Genomic DNA, 14731 nt, shown 5'->3' on the forward strand with positions numbered 1-14731 from the left:
GTCATGATCTCACAGTTCAGGAGTTCCACCCCACGTTGGGCTAGCTGCTGTCAGTGCAGAGCCCAATTTAGATCCTGTCCCCTTCTCTCTGCCCCTCCCCTGCTCATGTGCGCGCGCTCTCTCTCTCTCTCTCTCTCTCTCTCTCTCTCTCTCAAAAATAAACAAAGGGACACCTGGGTGGCTCAACCAGTTAAACATCTGACTCTCGGATTTTGGTTCAGGTCACCATCACACGGTTCATGGGTTTGAGCCCCTCATCTGGCTCTGAGCTTGGAATTCATTCTCTCTCTCTCTCTCTCTCTCTCTCTCTCTCTCCCCCCCTGCCTCACCCCTCCCACTTGAGTTCTCTCTCACACAAAATAAATGAACGTTCAATAAATAAATAAATAAATACATAAATAAATAAATAAATAAAATTGTGAAATGTGCTCCAGCTATATCTGATAAAGTTTCCACATCCAAAAGCAATGTTTTAAAAATAACTTTCGCTTATTTCACATTGATGGTTTACTTTTACAGAAGTAAAATGTAGGACAAAGGCAACACTATCAACTTTTTCCTGTTAACTGGCACAAGAGTCATTCTTTGAATAATCCATGTAACTGTCTAAATTCTTGACTTCATGTTATCTAATAAAACATAAAAACACTGAGTAATTTAAAAGCCATTTGACATTAGTGAAAAAGATTCTGGTCTATATTTCATGAATAAGTATCAAGCATCAACAATGAGTTAGATGGGATACAGCCATACAAAAAAGTTCATTTTGACTTTTGAAATGAGTGACAAAGAATAATTTCAACAAGATCAAGTCTTGAACAATGGCACTTAGGCTGCAATGGCACTTTATCAAAAAAAAAAAAATCACCAGAGGAATGAAACTTTGCTTTTCTTTGCATTTTTCATTACAAGATACTGGATTTTTCTTTTGTAACTATTTATTTTCAAGTAAGGAGGTAAAATTCTAAAACGGATCCTGTTGCTGCTGCAAAGTAGGAACAATGAGACTGGGGGTGGTGAAAGAGAAAGGCCTAGTGCAAGCCCTAACAAAGGCCCAGCACACCGGCTAGAGCTAAGCTCCCCAGAGTATGAAAGCACTCTTTGTCTTTCTGGTCAATGCAAGACCATTGAATGTCCCAGTATATAGTTAAAAAAAAGGGGGGGGGGGGTGGGGGGCAGGAGAAGAGGGAGGATGGGAGTTCTGCCTCTTTAGGGGATGTCTCCTCAGCTGCCTGGGTACAATAAGGATGAAGGCTGCAAAGGCACAGAAAAGCTTCCAAGCATGCAGTTACCCAGTCTTTGTCTATTAACACAGACCAGCAAGGACTCATGTGCCCCGACTACACTACGTCTTACTTTACTCCTAAACAAAAGTCTAGGAACTGCATTTCTATTTCACACTGATCCTTAAAATCCAGTCCATTCAAAAAACTACAGAGGAAATAAAGTCTTCTGGCTTCCAATTTGGACTCCAGCAATAAAAATCCCCTCCCTTTACTTGAAGAGGCATCAGAAAAGTTCAAATTAAGAAAGACATTTTTTTTTTTTTTGCTCCAATGTTTTTCAAAACACCAAATAACCAAAGGAGGTTCTCTAATGAAGGCAACAGTTCAATGTTTAACACAAGCTCACAACAGTGACCTCACAATTCAATTCCAGTATACTATACTTAATATACTTTGAAAACAGTAAACCCTCAGGGTGTGGACCATAACCATGTTCCTCACTGCCATAACTTAATGAACTGAAGGAAGGTTAGTGAAAGAAGCTGTCACAGTTTAATAAAATTTGATTGATAACCCACCGTAAAATTATCTATGAAGCTACAACTGGCATAAGACACCAATTCCTTTCAGGTTATAAACAAAGAAAATCTTGGGGGTGCCTGGGTGGCTCAGTCAGTTGAGTGTCTGACTTAGACTCAGGTCATGATCTCACGGTTTATGGGTCCAGGCCCCACATCAGGCTTGCTATCAGTAGAGAGCCCACTTAGGATCCCCTGTCCCCTTCTCTCTCTGCCCCTTCCCCACTTGTGCGCTCTCTTAAAAATAAGTAAAACACAAAAAAGAAAAAAAAAACGTTGGGGCACCTGGCTGGCTCAGTCAGTGTAGCATGCAACTCTTGATCTTGGGGTTCTGAGTTCAAGCCCTAATAATGGGTGTAGAGATTCCTTAAAAATAAAATCTCTAGCGGGCGCCTGGGTAGCTCAGGCAGTTAAGAGTCTGACTTCAGCTCAGGTCATAATCTCATGGTTCAGTGAGAGCCCCACATAGGGCTCTTGGCTGTCACCATGGAGCCAGCTTTGGATCCTCTGTCTCCCTCACTATGCTCCTCCCCCAGTTCATGGGTACGCGTGCGCTCTCTCTTTCTCAAAAATAAACATTTTTGGGGCGCCTGGGTGGCGCAGTCGGTTAAGCATCCGACTTCAGCCAGGTCACGATCTCGTGGTCCGTGAGTTCGAGCCCCGCGTCAGGCTCTGGGCTGATGGCTCAGAGCCTGGAGCCTGTTTCCGATTCTGTGTCTCCCTCTCTCTCTGCCCCTCCCCCGTTCATGCTCTGTCTCTCTCTGTCCCAAAAATAAATAAACGTTGAAAAAATGAAAAAATAAATAAATAAATAAATAAATAAATAAACATTTAAAAATCAAATAAAATCTTTAAAAAGAATGTTGATTTGCTTGAAATACACACAGAGAAAGTTAATATGTCTTCATCGCTGGAAATTTTCACTTGAAAATCCACTCCATGACTAAGATTTTATATATGCATATGGATTACTTATGCATTCCAAAGAGACAAATCAGATTGCAAATGTAATTTAATAATTAACATTTATTCTGAAGGTTATGTAGATTTTCATTAATTAGAAATTTTGTTTGTGACACTACTTTTAAGAATCACTTAATTCCCTCTTTTGAACTGAAATGAGTATGAAATTGTAGTATCAGAGATTTGGAAAAAATCCTAGGATGTAAACTTACAAAAATGAAAGTCTAACTAAACAAAGGGGGAAAAAAGAAAGACTTAGAAATTAATAACATGCTGAAGGTCACACAGCTAAATGTCCTTTATAGTGACAGTGGAAAATAAGCCAAATTCACATACACTTTGCAACCCCATTTTTACTGGGTCATAATTTGCAAATGAATACATCTTCTACTACTCCCAAAGGGCCTCTAAACAATTTTCTGGAAGTCATATGGACTTCTGAAATGAAAATGGTATTTCAGTGAGAATTTAAAATGTATAATAAAAACAAAGACCACCACCTAAATTTATGTGATAAATAAAAAGGAAGAAATAAACATTATGTATCTTGAAAATAGAACAAAGAAAACTACAGATATAACCACAGCCTGTAGATCTGTAGATGTCTTGGGCTATTAACTGTAACTACTTTTTTAAAAAAACTTTTTTAACATTTATTTATTTTTGAGAGACAGATCATGAGCGGGAGAGGGGCAGACAGAGAGGGAGACACAGAATCCAAAGCAGGCTCCAGGCTCCGAGCTGTCAGCACAGAGCCTGACGCAGGGCTCAAACCCACGAACCGTGAGATCGTGACCTGAGCTGAAGTCAGATGCTTAACCGACTGAGCCATCCAGGCACCCCTAACTATAACTAATTTTGGTAAGACCACTTGATCACTGTTAAAAAAAAAATGCAAATGGCACAGAGAATATAAAGTAGAAAGTATCAGTCAGTACAAAAGGATCTAAGGTAGAAAGTACCTTCTATCACCCAGTCTTTTTCTCGTACAACTAATCACAGTCAAGTTTCTAATGTATCTTTCCATACATTTTCTACACATAAACATATGCTATCATATTTAACAACTCTTAAAAATTGTTTGTGTATTAATCTAAAATGCCAGATCACTATAGGTTTAAGAAAGGAGAATGAAATTTCTAATATAGGCCACTCATAATTATGAAACACGATGATAATTGGATGAAAGTTATAAAATAGGGACAATAAATGTACCAAGTGTTAACTAACACCACCATTTGATCTAATATTCCATCTGTAAAAACCATTTTCAGCATAAAATTTCACACAATGGAGCCAATTAAAATATACACACTAGATTGGGGCACCTGGGTGGCTCAGTTGGTTGAGCATCCAATTTCAGCTCAGGTCATGATCTCAGGGTTCGTGGGTTCGAGCCCCACAAGGGCTTTGCACTGATGGCACAGAGCCTGCTGGGATTCTCTGTCTCCCTCTCTCTGCCCCTCCCCTGCTCACTCTCTCTCAAAAATAAACATTAAAAAAAAAAAACAAAACAGCGTAAACATTAAAATCAAACTAGAGCTAGAATCCCATGTTCACTACCAAACTTAGTTTTCTAACCTGCAAAGCAGTATTCTTAATAAGACTGGCACCTACCTAGTAGACATTCAACTAATGACAGCAATTATTACTACTACCATCAGTATTTTCAATGAAAGCTTTCATACATTGTAATAAACATAAATATATCCTATATATTAATATTTCAAACACAAAATTACTGTGTTCCTGGCATAACTGCATGGGGCGCTTGGGTGGCTCAGTCTGACTTTTGACTTTGGCACAGGTCATACTCTCATGGTTCATGAGTTCGAGCCCTGCATCAGGCTCTGCACTGACAGCATGGAGCTGCTTGGGATTCTCTCTCTTCCTCTCTTCTACTCCCCTCCCGCCCCCCACTAGTAGTCAGTCTCTCTTTCTCTCTAAAATAAACTAAAAAACAAAAAAAATAAAAAAAACAAAAAGTAAAAACGTACATAAAAAGAAAAATGTACATATACACATAAAAAAACATTCCATTTCCTCAGTTTCTGAATGCACACAGATGCCAATGATGCATTAAGATTTCAAGAAATGTGAGAATTTAGCTTTGGACCCAATATTTGATTTAAATTATCAAAAATACCAACTGAGACATGTTCACTTTTCCATTTCACTTGTGAAACAACTTTCACATCAACCCAGTGAGTTGGGAGCAGAAACCATTACCTTCTACAGTGGATCTAAGTATAATGTACACATGCGTCCATTAGCTCTTACAGACCCTTCCACTCCCTTCCAACCTGTTAGCAGTCACTATTAAAAGTAATCATGGTATGGGGCGCCTGGGTGGCGCAGTCGGTTAAGCGTCCGACTTCAGCCAGGTCACGATCTCGCGGTCCGGGAGTTCGAGCCCCGCGTCGGGCTCTGATGGCTCAGAGCCTGGAGCCTGTTTCCGATTCTGTGTCTCCCTCTCTCTCTGCCCCTCCCCCGTTCGTGCTCTGTCTCTCTCTGTCCCAAAAATAAATAAACGTTGAAAAAAAAATTAAAAAAAAAAAAAAGTAATCATGGTAGACGAGAATTTTGACAAACAGAAAAATCTGTGAGCAGCAGTTACTTCCCTCACTGCTGATATATCAAAATTCTTTAATTCTGAATGCAGTTAGTTAGCACTTACCATGCTTCAACTCACTGTCTTTACAATTAGGATTCAAATCTGTAACTTAAACCCAGATTGGTCTAAGTAATAAAAGTTCTCATTCTCTGTTAATCATGTCCCTCCTGAAATGTCCACACTCAAAGGTGGTCACTATTTATCACAACCCTGTCTTACCCCTAACGCACTTCCACCTTCCTGCTGCTCACTGTTAAAAGCACCTTCGGGGCGCCTGGGTGGCGCAGTCGGTTAAGCGTCCGACTTCAGCCAGGTCACGATCTCGCGGTCCGGGAGTTCGAGCCCCGCGTCGGGCTCTGGGCTGATGGCTCGGAGCCTGGAGCCTGTTTCCGATTCTGTGTCTCCCTCTCTCTCTGCCCCTCCCCCGTTCATGCTCTGTCTCTCTCTGTCCCAAAAATGAATAAACATTGAAAAAAGAAAAAAAAAAAATTTTAAAAAGCACCTTCAACTGTGCAGAGGCCCAATGAAGCAGCAGCAATCAATCTTCACCCTTCCTACTCCCTCACTCTACACATAACCAGATACAAAATGAGAAAGATCCACTACTGTGGCTTAAACTGTGACATTTAATTAAGGTTCCTGAATTATGATCAATTTTGGTAACTAAACCACTGCTTCAAAATATGCCCGGCATGAAAAATAAGCGACCACTGGTTTTTTTATGATATTCATATTATAAGCACATTACCAAAAGTTTGTAAAATAGAAAATTTTTAAAAACTACCCACAATTCTATCTCCCTACGCCACTCCTTGCATTTTTATCTATTTTCTTCCAGTCCTTTCTTCTATGTATGCATTATCTTTTTTTTTTTTAATGTTCATTTATCATTTGTGAGAAAGAGAAAGAGAGAGAGAGAGAATATCAGTGGGAAGGGGCAGAGAGAGAGGGAGACACAGAATCTGAAGGAGTTTCCAGGCTCTGAGCAGTGAGCACAGAGCCCGACATGGGGTTTGAACTCACGAACTGTGAGATCATGACCTGAGCCAAAGTCTGAGGCTTAATCGACTGAGCCACCCAGGCGTCCCTCATATGCATTATCTTTAAAAGTTAGCATAGTACAGGGGTGCCTGGGTGGCGCAGTCGGTTAAGCGTCCGACTTCAGCCAGGTCACCATCTCGTGGTCCGTGAGTTCGAGCCCCGCGTCGGGCTCTGGGCTGATGGCTCAGAGCCTGGAGTCTGTTTCCGATTCTGTGTCTCCCTCTCTCTCTGCCCCTCCCCCGTTCATGCTCTGTCTCTCTCTGTCCCAAAAATAAAATAAACGTTGAAAAAAAAAAAAAAAGTTAGCATAGTACATGTACAATTACCACCTTTTACCTATTAAATCATGGGTCTTGCTAGTATTCATAACTATATTTCAAAAATAACTTCATTATAATATAGAGAGCTTTGCTGAAGTTTTTGAAATACAGGCCTATAAAGAAAGAATCAAAAATCATTCAACCACAGCCAGCAACACTCATTGTTAACAATTTAGTGGATTTGCTTCCAGTTTTAAGAATTGTTTGTTTCCATTCTTTATTGTTAATGAAACTCTGATAGAATATGGAATTTCCCTATAATGGGAATTTCCCTAATAATGGTCTGAACTAACTTTGGCCCTATTAGGTTACCATTAGTCCAAAGTGCTATGTTCATTTTCCAAAGTGACTGCTCATCATTTATACATCTTCAAGTCTACAACCCCTAGCATGCAGCAGCCCAGGAATAACTTCCTAAAGCAAAGAGCACCATCGAAAGCCCATCAAGATAAAAGACAATTTCTACCAAAACCAAAAGAGTAACTCTAAACTATAACATCTCTTCAAACAAATGATATGTAAGACTCGTTAAAGACTGGAACTACCTCTAACTATACACACACACGCGCACACACACACACACACACACACACACACACCCCACAGAGAATTATTTTGTTTCTCAGGAGTTTTATATGTAGCTAGAAGATAAAAGTAAAATCATATTTTCAATGTTTACTTTTATTTATTTATTTTTGAGAGAGAGGAGAGGGGAGAGAGAGAGAAAGAGAAAATCCCAACCAGGCTCTGCAACTAACAGTGCAGAGCCCAACGGGGGGCTCAAACCCACGAACCGCAAGATGATGACCTGAGCCGCAATCAAGATTCGGATGCTTAACTGACTGAGCCACCCAGTGCCCAGAAGTTAAATCTTAAAGTTTGAAACACTTAGCACCAGAACAACAGGAGACATATTCCTTTTTATTAGCATTTCCTTCTTGTCAGTATATACTCTAATTATGTCACTAAAGTAAAAAGAAAAACGTTACCCCTTTGACAGATCCCGACCTGATCGTTTGAGTCTGCTATGGAACCCAGGAGAAAAGTCACTGCAAGTTATCCACCCCTCATCTACAAAGTTCTTCCAGACCACCTGCCATCTGCCTATTCTACTCCATGTTCTCAGCATTCCTAGTTCTAGGATATCCCTCCCACCACTATTTTGGCCCTACACCATTGACCCTTCTGTTTGGAAACCCTCTGACAACCTCACTGGAATCACCATTCCAGCCTACCCTATCTGACCTTCAGTCCTGTCCATCACACCATCTGGAAAACAGAGACAACCTGAATTTGGGGTTCTATGGTTCAAAGTCCACTACTCATCTGGTCTTCTCGGAACACCAGAGAAGGAAGAGATACAATAAGATATTCCTCAGCTTATAGAAAGCTCAAATGCAATGCAGAGCCACAGAGAACATAAATACTTTCAGTTTTGCAAGATTTAGTTATTAACTCACTCATTCATTCGACAAATATTTACTAAGAACCTACTTCATGTCAGACATTTTTAGCAACAGGAGACAGATCAACAACAAAATCCCGACCCTCTTGGGAGTTTATATAGTTAATACTATGTCAACATCTTGGTATTGACATTTTCATCCAATTGCTTTACTCTTACTATATTCAAAAACTAAACTAATTAAATATTACAAAATAAGGGGCGTCGGTGGCTCAGTCAGTTAAGCAGCGTCTGACTTCAGCTAAGGTCATGATCTTGTGGTTCTTGATTTCGAGCCCCGCATCAGACTCTCTGCTGTCAGTGCAGAGCCCACTTTGAATCCTCTGTCTCCCTCTCCTTCCTCCTTGCTCTGTCTCTCAAAAATATAATAAACATTAAAAAAAATTGCAAAGCAGAAGTTTTAAAAGAAAGAGGGGTGTGGACATTTTTGTTAAATGATGTGAACACAGTCACAACATTATCTGCAACGAATATTCACACTAATTACGTTCCGGAAAAAAACCAGGTGTTTCCTTTTACAGGCTATCAAATCTCAACCGCATGTTGAAATGTGATAGATATCTATCCTGTCAGCAAAGGTGACCACAAAGTAATCTGTAAGGCCTTAACAGTGAAGGGCTATTATAGACAAAGCATAGGCAACTAGGATACAAAAGGGTGAAAAGGGAATTGTTAGATGTCCATCTGTGCTAGGCATTATGCTACAAACACGCAGTCTTATCTTCAGAGTTTACAATTTGGTTAAATAATATACGTGTATAACAAATAACTATTTAATAAGTTTTGATGAATGCCACATCAGTAATGTCAGTGACTCTGCAGGGCTTCAGAAAACAAAAAAATATTTGTGGACTGCAATGATCAGGAACCATTCACAAAGAAGAAAGGACTGAAAAGGATTGTAGAGAAAGGTTAAGACTGAGAAGTAAAAGACTGAGAGGCTTTTCTAAGTAAAGAAAACACAAACTGAGACAAGAATGTACCTGGAATATTCGATGGTTATACACTGCATGAGCAGTGCAAGTAAATAGGTCTACCTAAGACCAGAACATCATAGATGTCAGAGCTAGAAAGGACTCCAATTCTACCCACATTCTTCCACAGACAAAAAAAAAAAAAAAAAAAAAAAGTGAAACTCAGGAAAGTCACCAAATAAAACCACAAAGTAAGTCAACAGCAAAGTTAAGATTACAATCTAGCTTTGCCAATGCTTATGATTGAACACTATCTCCCTACTGAGTATGAATTGCACAATGTTCCAAGAGAAAACACACACAAGAGATTTCAGGGAAAGGTCCAGGTGAAGAAACAGTACAGATTTAAGGTTTAAAGTTACAGAAGCAGATGAAATCTTGGAGAACCGTATGGAAGAAAACAAGAGCCAAAGACCAAATCTGAAAAACTATACGAGGGATCATGCACTCTTCCGCCCCACATTTCTGTCTTAGCCCACAGAATAGACACTACTACCATTTTTTCACATTAGTAGATCTCAAATGGTATCACTGTGCATGTACAGGCCATTTTTGTTTCCTGTCCTCTAAGCCCTGCAAGACAAGTCCAAGCCCTGTTTTGGACCCCAAGTGTCCCAAATTCTGCTGGTGACTATGTTAAACCCAAAGAAGTTAAAAGGGGTAAAGAAGCAGTATGCTTTGAGATTTGAGGAAACCAATGTGATCACATTCCTACCCCTTCAAAGTTCTAAGTAAGAGTATTTGAGAGAGAGAAAAAAAAAAGGTCAGGTAAAGTGCCCCAACTTTGGCTCAGGTCACGATCTTGAGGTTCGGGAGTTCGAGCCCTGTGTTGGGCTCTGTGCTGACAGCTCAGAGCCTGGAGCCTGCTTTGGATTCTGTCTCTGCCTCTCTCTCTGCCCCTCCCCTGCTCATGTTCTGTTTCTTTCTCTCAAAAATAAATAAACATTAAAAAAAAGTTTGAGGGGTGCCTGGGTGGCTCAGTCCGTTACGCGTTTGACTCTTGATCTCAGCTCAGGGCATGATCTCACAGTTGTGAGACTGAGCCCCAGACCAGGCTCTGTGCTGACAGCACCAGGCCTGCTTGGGATTCTACGTCTCCCTCTCTCTCTGCCCCTCCCCCGTTCCTGTAGTCGCTTTCTCGCTCGCTCTCTCTCTCAAAATATACATTAAAAAAAGAGAGAGAGGGGCACCTGGGTGGCTTAGTCAGTTAAGTGTCCGACTTCGGCTCAGGTCATGATTTCACAGTTCATGAGTTTGAGCCTCACGTTGGGCTCTGTGCTGACAGCTAAGATTCTGGAGCCTGCTTCGGATTCTGTGTCTCCTCCTCTCTCTCTGCCCCTCCCCTGCTCACGCTCTGTCTCTTTGTCTCTCAAAAATAATAAATAAACATTAAAAACAAACTAAAAAAAAAGAGAGAACAATCTTCCAGCAATTTTGCAGTTAAAAAAGCAAAACAAAACCAAAAGAAACACTGAAGTGCTCCAAGAAACTTGGCCAAAATTACCAGCAGCTCAAGAAAAGTACCTTTAATATAGAATAGTTCTGAACAGCTATGGGCACAAGGGAAGGATACAGCAACAAAGTCAAGAACGTGCATGTGAAAGAGAAGGGCAGCATAAGTAATGGCGCATGAATCCTGAGAGATGTGAGAGAGAATGGAAATAGGACCAAACAGAAAATGACAGGGGTATCTGCAAAAGAAACGAAACTTCCAAAGGAAGTTAAGTGAAGATACAAACAAAGAAATATTTTCATAAAGAACTAAGAAGTACTGCCCTAGAACTGAGGCTTTGCAGCACTCTATGATCAGGAAAAATAAAACAAAACCAAAAAACTAGGAAGCAGAATGAGGACATTTACTTCCTCATCTCACATACCCACTGCTTTGCTCTTCTCAGCTCAGAGAATATGAAATTATCTGTACCGCTAAAAAATATAGGAACAACAGAGAGGAAACTAAAAGTCTGAAGTGTATATAAAATGTCTTAATGTGGAAAACAGGAGGAGATACAGCAAAGCTTCCTTTCCTTTGCTGTGCTCTCTACCAATCAATTTCCCATTTCCCACCCATGCACATTTTCAAAATCATAATAATTAATAATAGAGGTGTATGTACCTCCATCTGTGGTTACTCTCATTTCTCATTTTTGCTTTTAGCAAATATCACCAAAGGCATCAACTCCATTATTCTAAAGTTTGGTCCCACCCACAAACATCTCCGGTAGAAATAAAAATACACTTTCAAATATGCAATTCTGTGCAACCTAATCCAAGTTAATTAAGAATCATTCACTCAAAACATACATAAAATGACCATTTTGGTATTCTTTATCTGGCTTAGTTCGAAGTTAATTTCAATCTCACTCCAAGATTTTCCACCTCAGCTCAGATCATGACTGAACCTACTCATTCTGCTGTACTCTTCCAAAGTTCTTCATCTTCCATCTTCATAAAAAAATTTTTTTTTACCTTAAAGTATAATTGACATACAACACTATAGTAGTTTCACATATAAAACAACAATTTGGAGATGTGTGGATATTGCAAACCGATCACTATAATAAATCTAATTAACATCCATCACCATAGTTTTTTTTCTTGTAATGAGAACTTTTAAGATCTACTTTCTTAGCAACTTTCAAATATGCGATACAGTTTTATTAACTATAATTGCCATGGTGTAGAGTACACCTCCATGATTTATTTATTTTATCATTGAAAATCTGCGCCTTCTGACTCCCTTCACCCATTCTGCCCACCCCTCACTCCCCACCTCCAGCAACTATCAATCTGTTCTCTGTATCCATAAATTTTGTTTTGGGGGTCTGCTTTTGTTTTAGATTCCACATATAAATGAAATCACACAGTATTTTCTTTATAAAATTCCGTAAGCTGAAGTATTTTCCAAGGAAAAATAAGAAAGAAAACTTACTGTGGATATTGACCACAATTACATGACTGGAATTTTTTTAAGATATTTCAGATTATGTCAACAATAACGTCAGAAAAATAACTCGCCCTTTAAAACAGTATATTGTTTAGCATCCATAAATTACTTTTTAGTTACATGAGCTTAGAATCTTATACACATTTTTAATGCTTCTTTAAAAAAAAAAAAAGACTTTAACTCCATCTATATTCTATTGTGCTGAAAAAAACATTCAACTTTGTTTTTTAGAGGGTTCAATTAGGGGCGCCTGGGTGGCGCAGTCGGTTAAGCGTCCGACTTCAGCCAGGTCACGATCTCACGGTCCATGAGTTCGAGCCCCGCGTCAGGCTGATGGCTCAGAGCCTGGAGCCTGTTTCCGATTCTGTGTCTCCCTCTCTCTCTGCCCCTCCCCCGTTCATGCTCTGTCTCTCTCTGTCCCAAAAATAAATAAACGTTGAAAAAAAAATTAAAAAAAAATAATAATAAAGGGTTCAATTAAACAAACTTAAAAAAAAAATTATAGCAGGGCATCTGGGTGGCTCAGTAGGTTAAGTGTCTGACTTTGGCTCAGGGCATGATCTCACCGTTTGTGATTTCAAACCCCACAATGAGCTCTCTGCTGTCAGCACAGAACCAGCTCAGATCCTCTTGTTTCCCTCTCTCTCTGCCCCTCCCCCGCTGGTACTTACATGGGCGCACTCTCTGTTTCTCTCTCTCTCAAAAATAAACATTAAAAAAAATTATAGCAATGAGAATGAACTACAGCTATATATAACTGGTATGACTCTCACAGACAATACTGAGTAAAAGAAATCAGACACAAAAAAGAAAATTATGTGATTAGATTCGTACAAAATCCAAAAAATGACAAAAAATAAACTATGTTATTAGAAGTAAGTCAGTGGGAGCAGATACTAACTGGAAGGGAACCTGGCGGGGGGGTTCTTCTATGGTTACTATTCCATTTCTTGCTATTCTTTACCCATGTTTTCAGTATGTGAAAATTACTGTGATGTTCACCAACGACTCATTGGGGAGAGTCTGTTACATAGCAACAAATAAACTTCATCTGTGCACAAAAACAATTCTTCCATTATAACAAACTTAGGAGGCAGCATTACGGCAGAGTATGGCCAAGTGTCTACATGCTGTATGTAAAAACTGAGTTACTGTTATGATTAAATGAGTTAATCCCTCACACAGTACAGTAGTTAGTATATTGACTAAGTGATCAATAAATGTTAGCTTTGGGGTTTTTTGTTATTGCTTCAGTGCTCTCTAAATATGCCATATTCATTTCCCCTCCTACACCTTTGCCTCACTTTCATCACCTAGCTCCTCCGAATTCACACAAATCTTAAGTAGTCCTCAAGACCAAGTTTAAATCCTTCCTCTCTAACAAAGTATTTTATAACTACTCCTACCCTCAAGTTGCCTTTTTTCTTTTTAAAAAAAGATTTTATTTTTTAAGTAATCTCTCCACCCAATGTGGGGCTCGAACTCACAACCCTGATAGCAAGAGCTGCACGCTCCACCGACGGAGCCAGCCAGGTACTCCCAAATTTCCCTTTTCTACGATCAACTGTATTTATTGACTAAATACACAGAACAGATAAATAACATTATTAATGTATATATTTTAAGTTTTGTTTACCTTAAAAGAGCCGTATTTCACTTCCTCCACATGCTCCCCAATACATAAGAGGAAAGACACAATAATCTAAGTAGAATTTACAAACTATTAGGTCCATCCATCTGTCACACAGATGAGTAACAACAGGAGTATTCTAGCTGGACACCCCACAGGATCTTCTAGATATTTCGAATACTTAGGTGGCCACTACAAACTATTCCAGCACTTCAAAGTCTTACTTCAATGCCCCAGGTTAAGAGTCAGGTGAGCAGCATAAAAGGGGGGATGGGAGTAAAGTTTCACATTCTAAAATTTGAAGCTCAGTAAGAACATGCACCTATGCTATAAAAACCAAAGGCTAATTGTTCCACCTCAATATGCTCCTGGGATGAAGGGGGATGCTGAAGGTAAGGAGAAAGGTGGCACTTTGGAGAAAAGAGGCTCTTAGCAATGGCAGAGCACTAGGGGAAGAATGACAAAAGTAAACACAACAATAAGAGCAAGACTCTACTGAGCACTCCCTGCAAGCTGGGCTCCATGTTAAGCATGTACATGCACTTGTCATTTAAGGTTCAAACGCCTTGTCAAGTAATCAGTATTATTTTTTTTTAAGTTTTTATTTGTTTATTTTGAGATGTGGGGCAGTGGGTGGAGAGAGAGAAAGAATCCCAAGCAGGCTCCACGCTGTCAGCAAAGACCCGACCTGGGAATCGATCTCACGGAACCACGAGACCATGACCTGAGCCGAAATCAAGAGTCAGATGCTTAATCACCTGAGCCACCAAGGTGCCCCAGTAATCGCTATTATTAAACCCATTTTACAGATTAGACAGCTGAGGGACAGAGACATCTGGTGCCTTTTCCACAGCGAGTCAGAGCAGACTCTGACCATTCAACACAGACCACCTGAGCTCCAGTTCCAAAGAAGCCTGTGGCCAACATCTTCTATGTGCCCCTGTAATGAATTCATGTATTTATAAACAAGGGA

The 14731-nt window shown here is 39.8% G+C and overlaps 1 protein-coding gene across 43 annotated transcripts in view; it reads right to left on the reverse strand.

The window, feature by feature from the left end:
* Nucleotides 1-14731, reverse strand: part of EIF4G3 (eukaryotic translation initiation factor 4 gamma 3) — a 315357-nt gene that overhangs the window by 251741 nt on the left and 48885 nt on the right. Inside the window, exon 1 of one of the 43 annotated variants that reach the window (XM_043574006.1) lies at nucleotides 2384-2407. The exons of 41 other annotated variants lie outside the window; for them this stretch is intronic. The gene's annotated coding sequence lies outside the window, so the exon portion shown is untranslated. Of the gene's footprint in view, nucleotides 1-2383; nucleotides 2408-14731 lie in introns of those variants that run through there. One more of the 43 variants, XM_043574010.1, reaches the window with a different exon arrangement.

The sequence above is a fragment of the Prionailurus bengalensis genome, chromosome C1, assembly GCF_016509475.1.
Source record: "Prionailurus bengalensis isolate Pbe53 chromosome C1, Fcat_Pben_1.1_paternal_pri, whole genome shotgun sequence".
Lineage (NCBI taxonomy): Eukaryota > Metazoa > Chordata > Mammalia > Carnivora > Felidae > Prionailurus > Prionailurus bengalensis.